General features: G+C 43.7%; 1 protein-coding gene across 2 annotated transcripts in view; it reads right to left on the bottom strand.

Annotated features, from left to right (window-relative positions):
* MACO1 (macoilin 1) overlaps positions 1-12,156 on the bottom strand; it is an 82,636-nt gene that overhangs the window by 20,743 nt on the left and 49,737 nt on the right. The window lies entirely within an intron of this gene.

A 12,156-nucleotide genomic window follows, 5' to 3' on the forward strand; every position in this document is an offset into this window, starting at 1 on the left:
ACAGTTAGGAGTTTTTATAAGGAACTTGAGAATGTCGAACAGTGTTTTAAAATTACCCTGATGCCACAGAAGTCATATCACCTACTTATGGGGCCCTTTTGCTAAGCTGCGTAAGCGTCCTCGCGCACCCAACGCGCGCCAAAATGGAGTTACCGCCCAGCTACCAAGTGGCTCTTGCGGTAATTTCATTTTTGGCGTGTGTCCGAAAAATATTTTTTAAATTTTCGGACGCATGCCAAGTGGTATTTGGCGTGTGTAGGTCATTATCGCCCAGTTACCGCGTGAGTCTTTACCGCTAGGTCAATGGCTGGCAGTAAGGTCTCAGACCCAAAATGGACGCGCGGCAATTTTCACTTTGCCACACGTCCATTTTCGGCAAAAATAAAAAAAGCATTTTTTACAGGCGCGCTGAAAAATGGATCGGCGCATGCCCAAAACCCGCGCCTACACTACCACAGGCCATTTTTCAGTGCGCCTTTGTAAAAAAGCACCCCTGTAGGTATTTTAGGGGTGGAGGGGAAAGGGATTGACACTTTTGTATGTACTTACAAAAAGTCAATGCTTTTATCAAATGCAACAGCTTAATTGCAATAGCGTCATCAGGCTACATCAGAGTCAGACATTAGAAATTATTCAGCTGTATTTCCCCTGGCTTACCAATTTGATTTATTTTGATATTCCACCTCATAACAATCAGAGTAGGTTAAAATAAAAAATGAACAGCGTCAAACTATTAATACTTGTATAAACACGTCATTCACCACAGACGGCTCTAGAGCAGATATCCAGAGAATTAACTAGATACTGCCACTAAATATCTGCTCCGACTGCTGCGTCACTGTCTGGTTGGTGCTGGGCACCACCGATATTCAATGCCTGGATAATTATACGGAAAGCAGGACCAGAAAATAACCATCCTAACTTGCTCAGGTAATTATCTGCATACCAGCGCTGAGTATCAGTGGGCAACTGGATAACTTCCAGCGGCCAGGCAAGAACCGGATATTCAGAGCTGGTTTCCAGATTAGGCCTAGCATTGAATATCTGGGTCAAATTAAGCCCTCGGTGATTTAACACCTTAAGAATCACCAACTACCACCGCTGAGCATCAGGCCCCAGGTTTTCAATTTGCTCCTAAAAGGAGGTAATTCACCTCCTTCCTAAGTTCCAAGGGAAGTTAACTTTAGAAAGGTCCAGAGTCTTGATGTGGACAGCTAAATTACACTCAAAGGTTAGAGGCCTTGCTGGCAAATGCAAAATGCATGAAAAGTGGCAGCCTTCTCTATACACTGCTTTTTACAAGAGACAAAGGTTTGAGACAGGATCAGCTCTCAAAAGGAAAACAAATGAAGAGCACAATGTGGGGGTGATGTGACCATCTCTCTTTGTACCACTGATCAATCAAGAAGCTGCTGTACTTTGTATAAGCAGCAATGTTTTAAGGTTGACCTGTGGCAATCTCTGATACAATGCATACAGTAGTCTACCTGTAATCATAGAATGAATAATTTCTGATAAGATCTCCATATTTGAAATACTTGAGCTGATAAATCTAGCATAGTTATAATAGGACCTAATGAAGCACAGACAAATTGACAGCCTGTATGCACCCTTCAAACATCTGTTCTGCCATCTTCAAGGCTGCACAGCTGTAACTGGAAGGGTACATAAGGGGCTATTTTTATGAGATATCCATACAGCTATAGATTAATATTAAAATTTCAGTCTGTGTTGAAATAGCCAATTTTCCACACACATTTGCATTATTCATCACCGACATTTGATCTCTTGGAACAAACTGAATGTTGTCTCCAAAAATACATACAACAGGCCCATGATTTCCAATCATCCTAGCAAGTGGCGCTAAATAAAGATTAAACACTGAAAAGAGTGACCTACTAACACAACTCATCCTCAGTTTGTTCCAATATCAGACATATTCAAGCTTAGTCTATAATGTTTTCACCAATACCACAACTAGCTTGTTCACAGTAAGGCTCTCTGTACCCTGAATAATTTTTCACAACCTGTCACAATGCTGCTTTTCTGACTTTTGGTGTGTTTTCAAACATTCACTGTAATGAAAAATGTAAACATGCACAAATGGACTTCTACATTAAACCATAGGTTAATGTGCATTACATTAATTTTAGGCAAGCTACATTTTTTTTTTAAAGATGCACTAACCAGTACTCATCCTTACTGGGAAGGCTGTGTCACTCAAACTGTTGATCTCAGCATTACACTCCTTCAATTGTTACCTGAGATTATTAAAAAGAATAAGATTTCCAGAGGCCACCAACAAGATTTGCCCGCCACCCCTCATTCCAGATGCCTTGGTATGCAGCCATCACTGGACCACCACAGCAGAGAGGAGACAACACAGAGCTGGGGTGGGGGGGGGGGGGCATTAGCAGAAACACAATTATCAAATATGAAACTTAAACCCAGGGACTGCAATTTCAACTATGAAAATACTAGTAACCACTCGCCTCCACCTACCCTCCTCTCCTCCTTCCTGTACACATTAATTGATTTGATTACTTTATTTTTTTGTCTATTAGATTGTAAGCTCTTTGAGCAGGGACTGTCTTTCTTCTATGTTTCTGCAGCGCTGCGTACGCCTTGTAGTGCTATAGAAATGCTAAATAGTAGTAGTAGTAGTAGGGTGGGGAGGGAGAATGAACTACAGCATAAACTAACAGGAGGAAGCAGGGAAAAAGAATACATGTAACTGCATGTCAGGAGATGTAAGAATTTAGCTCTCCAGGCTCTGCTTAGAGAACACCAAAATTAAGATTCCAGTGGGCAATGCTACTGAATCAACAAGAGTTGTCCTAAAACATGACATCTTCCAACTGGATGCATGCCTTTGCCAACCTGTGCAATCTTATTTCTGTAGAAGGGGTCATGAACACAAATGTCTACTTTATAGACGTACCGTAAGACTCATTTACTAATTCCTTTTGCGGCTACAATCAGTTTTGTTCACAACCACTGAAATGCTCTCGCTATTATTAATATTAATGGTGTGCTATGCAATGTGCATGTTGGATGGGGTACTGTCTCACTTTCCTGTTGAATGCACAGAAATGAGCATTACGGGGAAGAACCCACCTTCAGCTGCCACATTTTATCACTATGCATAGCCAAAAGACTGGTAAAACGAGCATTTCACACCAGTGTTACTTCTTGCCCCCTATTTTTTTTTAATTCACTTTTATTAATCACAAAAATAACACTAGCATAGACAGAACAAATAATCTTTTGTGAATACAAAATATAACACCCAAACACCCCTCCCAATTACCGAGGTCAATTAAGAGCAAAATAACATCCAAAGCTAGATTTCATTTGGTGCCTCCTATTCATTTAAATTTGGCTTATGCCTTTTTCAATTGTAGCTTAAAGCGAGTTACATTCAGGTATGGCAGGTATTTGTGTAGGCCTTGCATTTATTTTGGCTGCTTTCTAATAATATCGTAATGAAAATTGAGTATCACATCAGAGCTGGGTCCAGCAGCAGAGATATATCATTTCAGCTACAGAAACTCAGTGATAGCTCAAAAGAAAGGACATGGAATACAATCCAGAACTAAATCAGAGTGCCCTCTGCTGCTATACCATGATTGGAAGCATCGGTGATTTTCAAACATATTACATCTACAGCCCTCATTTAAAAATTTTATTTCATTCTAGGGCTGTACCGAATATTCGTATTTGATTCGGCCTGGCCTCGAATACATTATTCGTGTTCAGCCGAATAGCGATTAAATTTGAAGACAAATAATCCAGGGCTCTACTGTGCTAACTCCTATTGAAATAAGCACGTATTTCTTTTGCTGCTTTTATTATTTATGTTAAAGCTCAATGGCCATTTGTATTCAGCTGAATAATATTTTTCACTATTCGTATATGGCTGAATAGTAAAATATACTATTCGGTACAGCTCTATTTGATGGAAAAAAAAATTCATAAACAAGATATTCCTAAAATCAACCACAATAATCACAGTTAAGTTCTCCCAGGACCTAAATCACAGATTTGCTGATCAGGTTCTACATTTCCTTCTTCTCCCAACTCTGTGCAATGGGATAGCAATTTAGTAGTTACAACAGCGATCCGAGAACCAGGAAAACCAATGCTCAAATCCCACTGGTGTTCCTTCTGAACTTAGGAGTCACTTTGCGGGTCTTTTACCTAGTTGCGCTGGCGTTTTTAGCGCACGTTAAAAATAGACGCGCGCTAAATGCTAAAGACGCCCATAGGAATACATTGGTGTCTTTAGTGTTTAGTGTGCACCTATTTTTAACGCGCGCTAAAAACACCAGCGTAAAGTCCTCCTTTGTTGGCTTGGGTGCAAACTTGTAGCTTCAATTACCAGTCTGTGTGGAGGCGTGGCCTAGTGGTTAGGGTGGTGGACTTTGGTCCTGGGGAACTGAGGGACTGAGTTCAATTCGCACTTCAGGCACAGGCAGCTCCTTGTGACTCTGGGCAAGTCACTTAACCCTCCATTGCCCCATGTAAGCCGCATTGAGCCTGCCATGAGTGGGAAAGCGCAGGGTACAAATGTAACAAAAATAAAATAGATACTATTGGAGATTCTACATGGAATGTTGCTATTCCACATTCCACTAGCAACATTCCATGTAGAAGGCTGCGCAGGCTTCTGTTTCTGTGAGTCTGACGTCAGACTCACAGAAGCAGAAGCCTGCGCGGCCACATTGGTGATCTGCAACATTCCATGTAGAATCTCAAATAGTAGCAACAGTGGAGGAGTGGCCTAGCGGTTAGGGTGGTGGACTTTGGTCCTGAGGAACTGAGTTTGATTCCCACTTCAGGCACAGGCAGCTCCTTGTGACTCTGGGCAAGTCACTTAACCCTCCATTGCCCCATGTAAGCCGCATTGAGCCTGCCATGAGTGGGAAAGAGCGGGGTACAAATGTAACAAAAATAAAAAATTAAAAAAAATGTTAATGTGCAATTAAATATTGCAAACTCCATTATTCTCAAATGAAGTCTATAAACTATGCACTCAACATTGAACATGTGCCAACGTGTTTACACACATCAGTAAATGAGGCAATTAGACTTAAATCTCCGGGAATAGGAACTTTCTAGTGTGGTTTAATGTAACGCACCTTGAGCTTCCAATGAGGAAAAAAAAAAAAAGTGTGAGCTAAAATCAAACATAAAATACGCAGGCAATGAAAGAGCAGGGTGGGGAGCTGGATGGAGGATCTGTCCAATATCAATAAGGGGGAACTCTTATTTTTAGTAAATCGTAATTTTAAAAAGAGCTCGACACCCTTTAACTCACTGTGAATTGGGAATTGTGAAGATAAGTGCTATTATATATACACTAGTAAAAAAGGCCCGTTTCTGACACATATGAAACGGGCGCTAGCAAGGTTTTCCTCATAATGTGTATGTTTTGGAGAGTGTATGCGAGAGTGACTGTGTGTGATAGAGAGAGTGAAAGTGTGAGTGTGTGTGTGAGAGAGAGAGTGAGTATGGGTGTGAGCATGTCTGTGAGAGAGTGTGTGTGTGAGAATGAGAGTGTGTGCAATTGCGTATGGGAGACACAGTGTGATAGAGAGAGAGAGAGAGAGAGTGTGTTTCACACAGATACAGTGTGTGCGTGAATCAGAGTGTGTGTGAGGCACAGATTGTCTGTGAGACTGAGTGTATGAGACCAAGCGAGTATGTAAGTGACTGTGTGACACAGAGAGTGAATGTGATACAATGTGAGACATAGAGTGTATGAGAGTGAGAGACAGAAACACATAGTCTGTGAGAGAGAGAGTGTGTGTGTGTGTGACAGAGATACCTCCCTCCCTCCCTCTCTCTCTCTCTATGGTGTCAGGCCCCCCTCTTTCTCTGGTGTCTGAGATTGCTGCCACTGCACCTAAGCAATTGGTGTGCTGGAGGAGAGGAAGAGAGAGAGAGAGTGTGTGTGTGGGGTGGGGGGGATGTGTTGGAGGGGTTCAGCTTGGAAGAAGAGGGCTGTGGGGGATTGTGGATGCGCTGCCAGATGAAAGTAAGTGAGTATGTGTGTGTGTGTGTGGGGGGGGGGGGGGGGGGGGGGGTTCAGGAAGCAATGGCAGATGACAGAGTGAGGGAGTGTGTGTGTGTGGGGGGGGGGGGGGGGGGCAGGGGGTACAGGAAGCGCTGCCAGATGAGAGAGTGTGTATGGGGTTTCATGAAGCGCTCCCATCCTTGAACCCCCTCCCCACCTCAGTCCCCTTCTCTCATTCAAGAACCCCCTCCCCAGTCTCTCCCATCCAAAAACCCCAGTCCCCTCCCCACCCGTCCCCTTCTCCAATCCGAGAACCCCCTCCCCAGTCTCTCCCATCCAAAAACCCCAGTGCCCTTCCCACCCGTCCCCTTCAAGCATCCAGGAACCCCCTCCCCACCTCAGTCTCCTTCTCCCATTCAAGAACCCCCTCCCCAGTCTCTCCCATCCAAAAACCCCAGTCCCCTCCCCACTCGTCCTCTTCAAGTATCCAAGAACCCCCTCCCCACCTCAGTCCCCTTCTCCCATTCAAGAATCCCAGTCCTCTCCCCATCCGTCCCCTTCTCCCATCCGAGAACCCCCTCCTCAGTCTCTCCCATCCAAGAACCCCAGTCCCCTCCCCACCCGTCCCCTTCAACTATCCAAGAACCCCCTCCCCACCCCCTTCTGCTTCTCCCATCCATGAACCCCTCCCACCTCAGTCCCCTTCTCCCATTCAAGAATCCCAGTCCTCTCCCCATCCGTCCCCTTCTCCCATCCGAGAACCCCAGTCCCCTCCCCACCCGTCCCCTTCAACTATCCAAGAACCCCCTCCCCACCCCTTCTGCTTCTCCCATCCATGAACCCCTCCCACCTCAGTCTCCTTCCCATTTGAGAACCCCCTCCCCCCCACCTGAGAGCCCCACACCCTTCTCCCATCTGAGTCCCTCCCCACCTACCAGCTCCATTCTCTTGCCGCCCAGGCCCACCACCCTCACTGCCTTAAAAAAAACCCCCAATTTGAAGCACTGGAGTAACAGGCAGCAGCGCCTCGCGTCTGCCCTTCTACTAAAAATCTCTTCCACGACGTCATTGGGCCTTCCCACATTGAGTCCCGCCCTCCTCTCAGGTAACTTCCAATTACCGCGAGGGCGGGTGGGACTCAATGTGGGAAGGCCCAATGACGTCGTGGAAGAGATTTTTAGTAGAAGGGCAGACGCGAGGCGCTGCTGCCTGTTATTCCAGCGCTTCAAATTGGGTTTTAAAGGCAGGACAGCGCCGGGAGCGGACTCGCAGCACCCCCCACCCGCTGACATCTGGGGCGGAGCGCCCCCACCACGTCGCCGTCGCGCGTTGCTGAACTTGGGAGGGAGGGAGGGAGAGTGGTGCTCGGGCGGTCGGGGCGGGGCTACCTGAGGCGCGCGGCGCGGTTGGTAGCCAGCGTTTCCTTGGCAGGGGGAGGAGTAGGGAAACACGTTCCGCGTGTTTCCCTACTCCTCCCCCTTCCTTGATGCGGTCCCTGCTTTCATTTTTCTGTTGGTTTTCCGCCCTCGACGTCATGACGTTTGACGCGAGGGCGGGGCAGCAAGTCGTTCAGTGGCTTCACCACCACGAACTTACGAACCGTTCTGGGAGTCTGAGTGACTTCAGAACGTTGTCCTCAGAATGTTGAGGGTGCCTTTTATTATATTAGATATATATATATATTTTTTTTTAAATAAATGTCTCATGCAATAAAAAGAAAAACTATAAAAATGTCAATGGAGGTTTTTGGCCAATGATTACAAGACCGTCTGTTATGACTAATATGTTCTGAAAAAAGAAGGAAGTCCACAGATTACTTCTGAGGTCTTTTCCTTTTTATGAGTGATTCACTATTGATGCACTTGATATATTCATTCAATTTTGTTTGTGACAAGAACACGGCTTGTTGATGAGAAGAAAAAAAATAAAATCAAGAATCACAGTTCTAATTATCTTACAAACATTAGGTAACAACTTCAAATCATCCTTTTCAAATATTAACACCAATGGATTCACATCTTTACCTTACGTTTTTAGGGTCTCCAGATGTATAATTTCACATCAATGTTTTCATTACATAGTCATCCCAAGAGTGCAGTCTGAAATTTCTGCCATTATGTAGAACTTCAGAAACTGTGACCCCCTTAAGAGACACTTGTGTGTCATATTTTGGTTATTACAAGTTCACAAATTGTTTTTGAAACAGCTTTTGTAATGGCTTGGTACATCACAAGCTTAAAATACCAATCTATTAGATCAGAACAAAATGAGCACAGAAACTTTAGACGGCTTTTTGTAGAATATAATAAAGCACAAGTTCACTATTTCCCTCCAAACATGCAATGATTATTTCTATACCACATCAAGCAACAGAAGCAAATCTAACCAGGGGAAGTGCAGAATACAAGCAGTAAAGCTATGAAAATGCAAACACATGAAAAAGGGAGAACACACAGATTTTGCTTAAGTAGCTGCTATTTTTAATGGAATCTTGTACTGGGGTAAAACTTAGTTTGCTGCAGCTTTGGGCACAGTTTTAAAACAAAATGTATCGTAGTTACACTAACACACATGCGGTTGTGATAATGGTATCAGTATAGCTGATTGGTGCACTGGGCTCTGCCTTCTTATGACTACAGTCCTTCACAGCCTCATTGTCTCAAGTTGTCCCACCTTGGACTGTTGAACTAGCAGGTCTGCTGAAATGGGTGGTTTTGTATTCCCAATTTACACTACTGTCAGACAAAGCTGTGCAGTTAGTGTAACAAAATTAGCAATTTATTCCTCTTAATGTTTTAACTTTTTTTTTTTTTTATGCAGACATGCTAAAACAGTACTGGGAGCCCACTTAAAATTAATGTAATGATCTGTCAGGAAGGCGGAGGAAGCAGCCTGCTTTGAAGTTTTTGCCTGTCAAGATGAGAAAGAGGCTCTATCCTGTAATCTAGTCTATACACCTAAAGTCTCAGAATTACTGCTCTGATCTTACCGCTTGGTGGGGGAAATAGGCTTAGCTAAACCTCTTATGGTCCTCTTATCCTACAACACACACACACACACACCAGTTGTTTATCTTCTTTCACAAATGACAGGTCCAAAATGCTCTCTTCTGGCAGAAAAAGTATCTGATTTTTAAATTCATACTTTTCAGAAATTATCCCCTTTGTTGAATGGTTCCCCCTTCCCCATGACCAAAATTAGGCTTGCAGATTCTCCTGCCATCAAAATGTGTTTAAAAAGAAATAAAGGAATTGACATTAAACATTAACCATATTTGGCTGTCTGTCAAGGTTAAATTATACTGCAAAAATAAACGATTGCTACAGATCTGGCATTTTGTCTCTATTTCATTTTGATATCATGTTTTTCCCAAGTGTCACAAACATTATAACAAATATAAATTGTTCAGTGTAACTACATACAATGATGTAAATCATAAGCACTGGTTGTACTTTTACCCCATATAGCATACACAGTAACACCAGGCAGCATCCTCGTCACAGAGAGAAGTGGTTCTTAACCCACTAAGTCAGACCTTGCACAGATATCAATAATGAATATGCATGAGACAGGATTTGCATACAAATCTCTCACTCATATTCACTATGGATATCCTGAAAATCAGTTTGGCTGGGTGTGTGTTTCGAGTACTGGGTTGAGAACCCTTGCCCTAAAGCAGCGTCTCTCAAGTCGATCCAGGATTATGTACCAGTCTACTTTTCAAGATATCCACAATGAATATGCATGAGACAGATTTGTATATATCGACAGCAGTGCATGCAAATCTCCCCCTCAAATATTCATTGTGGATATCCTGAAAATCAGACTGGTTAAGAGGTACTCAAGGACTGGCTTGAGGAACACTGCACTAGGAGAATCATTATTATTTTCTAGCTCATAACTTCCACAGAGTGACCTCTAGTAAAGCTCTACCTCCTGCCAACCCAAACAGCTTTAAATCTGCAACTACCTAAGATAGAATCTAACATATGAATACATCTTTTAGGGGACATCAGTTTGCAAAATGAAATGTACTCCTATTTGCGGCCAGAAAGAAAAAGGGCTACATTAAAAAATAAAAACAAAAGCCTAAACAGATTAAGTATGCCTCCAAAATTTAGTTTATTTTTTTTGCAAAACAATATAATTTCAACAAAGAAAACATCAAGCTTAGGAAAAATCACAAGGGGACTAGACAGCACAAAAGTCTGAAGCTTCTCAAATAATTCAGAATTATTGTAAGGACATGGGAATGGAGGTGGGGGGGGGGGGGGGGGGAGGAATATTTGAACTTAACCCTCTCTGGTAGAGGCCATGTAGCCGCAATCATCAAGTGACAGACATTACCCATCTATAGCTACATTTTTTCCTGCTGTCCTCCAGAACATAAAAGCCAGCTCTGTAGGTGCTAGTGGACGCCGAGTACTCCATCGCTGTACCAGGGAGGGGTAATTTCTATTGAGTTTGGCACCTATGCTCCATAGAAGAGTATTTCCTAACTAGGAAAGTTATATTGCAGAAGGGGTCCTTTGCACAAAACTGCCAGCTTCTGTGTTTTGTAAGCAGGAACCCCTTTTGTAAAATAACCTCACAGATTTCCCCTTTGCAAATGGTAAACTTTTGCACTTGGTTCACAACATATAGAAGCTTACTTATAACTCTGCATTAATGAACTGCTGTGATGGAGTTATCATGCAAAGCAGTTCAATAATGCAGAATTCAGTGGAAAAGCGTTCATAGGGCAACTCCCCCCCCCCCCCCCCCCCAAAAAAAAAATAATAATAATAATAACACCACAACTTTGTTTGCTGGGCTCCATAGCAAACTTGCTCTAGAAACTTTGCTAAGGAGTTTACTAGAATCCAAAGCACACTTGTGCAGGAAAAAGCCGCTAACCCACATGGGGCCAAATGAACAAAGTTTACTATGCTATTAACAGTTTGCTTTAGACAGGTTCTAACCAGTCTAAAGCAAGCAATCAGATAGCTAATAATGAACAAAGGGGTTTTCCGTGGCTCTAACGAGTGCCGTTAGCAGTCACCAAGAACCCCATGTAAAAGTATTCTAATGAGTTCATTCATACTCTAATATGTATACTGGTGGGATACACAGCTCCAGAGCAGCATAATTTAACAAGTAAATTTTATGGATGCTCTGGAGCTGCTGGAGAGAAGAGAAGCACAAGCAGGCAGCTGCAGAAGGCTGCCTGCTTGTGCTTCCCACCTCTCACCTCCCGGTGCCCCCCCTCCAAGTCGAGCCCCATCGCGAGCGCCCCCCTCCAAAATTTTTTTAAATTTCCCTGGTGGTCCAATGGACCAACACCCCTTCCCAAATCTTTTTCTCTCTTTTTAATTTCCCTGGTGGTCCAGTGGACCGTGGCCCACCCTGAACCTTTTTTTCTTACAATTTTCTCTGGTAGTCCAGTGGACCACAGTCCCCCCCCCCCCCCGACCCCACCCTTCTGTGTACCTTTAGAAGGCGGAGGCAAGTGGGTGGGTCCGCACAGAACAAAGTGACAGTGCCCAGGCCCTGCGCATTATGGGATGCATGGGGCAGGGCTAAGCACAATATAAGGAAAAAGCTCCTTATATGGTGTTTAGCCCCACCCAGTGCATCCCAGAATGCACTAGGGAAGGTCTGAGTGCTGCCACTTTGTTCCAGGCAGGCCTGAGGCAGGAGGGAGGAATTGTTACTCTTGCCTCCACCTTCTAAAAGGTACACGGAGGGGTGTGGATGGGGTCGGGAGGGGTGTGTGCACACACAACATGGGGGTTGCGATCCACTGGACCACAAGGGAAAATTGTAAAAAATAAAAAGTGTGGAGGGGGCCCAGTGCATTTGACAGCTCTAACTCGCAAAACAGCAGAGCAATGCACAAAGGGGTATCCATGCAGCTCATTTGAATTCGATCACCTTTGTGCATCGCTGGCTGTTAGAATGCTGACCTCCGATATCAAATATACAAATCTTCCCTTAACACAGAAAGCCGTTACAAGTGTTAAGGATTTAATTTTACAAGGAGAGAAATTTAATTTGACTGTTGAATTAGGCCAAGAATTAGAACAAACTTCAATACTGCCACTGAAGTGGCTTGAAATACTTAGAATGTTTCCATCAGTGATTCATTCTGAAATACT

The sequence above is a fragment of the Microcaecilia unicolor genome, chromosome 11 (assembly GCF_901765095.1).
Source record: "Microcaecilia unicolor chromosome 11, aMicUni1.1, whole genome shotgun sequence".
In the NCBI taxonomy this organism is placed as follows: Eukaryota; Metazoa; Chordata; class Amphibia; order Gymnophiona; family Siphonopidae; genus Microcaecilia; species Microcaecilia unicolor.